This window comes from Dendroctonus ponderosae, unplaced genomic scaffold (genome assembly GCF_020466585.1).
Source record: "Dendroctonus ponderosae isolate FM_Combo_2020 unplaced genomic scaffold, Dpon_F_20191213v2 Dpon_F_20191213_8, whole genome shotgun sequence".
NCBI classification, from domain to species: Eukaryota; Metazoa; Arthropoda; class Insecta; order Coleoptera; family Curculionidae; genus Dendroctonus; species Dendroctonus ponderosae.
Window position 1 is genome coordinate 12,370,497 of NW_026019016.1, and position 1,394 is coordinate 12,371,890.

Consider the following 1,394-nt stretch of genomic DNA (forward strand, 5'->3'; position numbering starts at 1 on the left):
AAGTTTGTAAAAAACATGCCTTGGCTTGCATACTTACCCATTTTCAGCAACTGAATTTAAAAAAACTGCACGACATAAGCACGAAATGTGTTTGCGAATTTCAGTCACTTTTGCCCGATTTTCACTCTATGCAAAGCTAAACCATGCACATGCCATTTTCCCAAAAACATTTCAATAGATCCAGTGTGAGTGCGAGTGGATGAAGGCCAACAAAATGCACAAAAAAACAAAAGCGAATGACATCAAAATATAATCGAAACACAGTGTATGTACAGAATACTATTTGGAATAAATACAAAAATACGGATATGCACAGTTCAGATTCTCCTAGGATTTATATTAATATAATATAAACCATGCTAAATCTGTATACTTGAGAATGGTTACAGTTGCTAAAGTAATACTTAAGTAGATTGGGTAAAATCCACCCTCTGCACCAGAAAAGCTGCTGTGGAACTTGATAGTTTTATAGTTAATTTGATTAATGTGGAAAAAATTATTCGGTCTGAATTGTCCAGGGCGCCGTTAACAAATCACCCTGTATATTGTTTTTCGCACAATCCTAACCGGGGAAACAGTGTGGAAGAACGAAAATAAACAAAATATGGCTGTTTTCTGCACTAGCATAATTTGCATCAAGCAGACTGAACAACATTAAGCATTGGAATTAATTGGACTATTAAATAAGTGAAAATTCTGGAAAACCAGCCCCCGTGATCAGGCAAATTGTGATGGCACTTTGGAGATCCAAATTGAACAGTCCAGGGACATAAACATGATGAAAAACCTTCCAAAACTATACAATTTTTTGAAAGCTTCCGCAAACATTTAGCCGTTCTTTTGATCGGAACTCGTTGATTTTCTGGGCGATGCGGGCAATTTTAAAAGAGTCTAAAGGCGAATTCAATTTTCTTTTCAAAGTGGATTTTGAATCCGGAAAATCTTGAAAAGTCTTCAAGTTAGAGGCGAGTCAACATTTGAACCTTGATGGTTACTCTGACATTTTGAAACTTTCAATAATTCCAAAATAGACACGATTGCAAAAATCTGCGACACTCCACTGGAAAGGCACTGCAGAAACCTTTCATTGGAGCTGAAAATGAGTTTTCTAGCTTCAATAGTTTCTGAGAAAAGCAACTTTGAAAATTGCATCTTTGTTGTTCCAAAAGTCAGCCACTCTTTTTGTCGAAACTCGTTGATTCTCTGGGAAATTTCGGAAATTTTAAAAGAGTCTGAAGAAGACTCGCATTTTCTACTAAAAGTGCAACATTTGAACCTTGCTGGTTACTCAGAAATTTAGAAACTTCCAATAATTCCAAAATAGTCACGATTGAAAAATCTGCGACACGCCACTGGAAAGGCACTAGAAAAACCTTCAATTGGAGCTGTAAATG

General features: G+C 36.2%; 1 protein-coding gene across 2 annotated transcripts in view; it reads left to right on the forward strand.

Moving 5' to 3' along the window:
- The window catches only part of LOC109541931 (E3 ubiquitin-protein ligase CBL-B), a 46,870-nt gene that overhangs the window by 25,913 nt on the left and 19,563 nt on the right, over positions 1 to 1,394 (forward strand). The gene's annotated exons all lie outside the window — the stretch shown is intronic.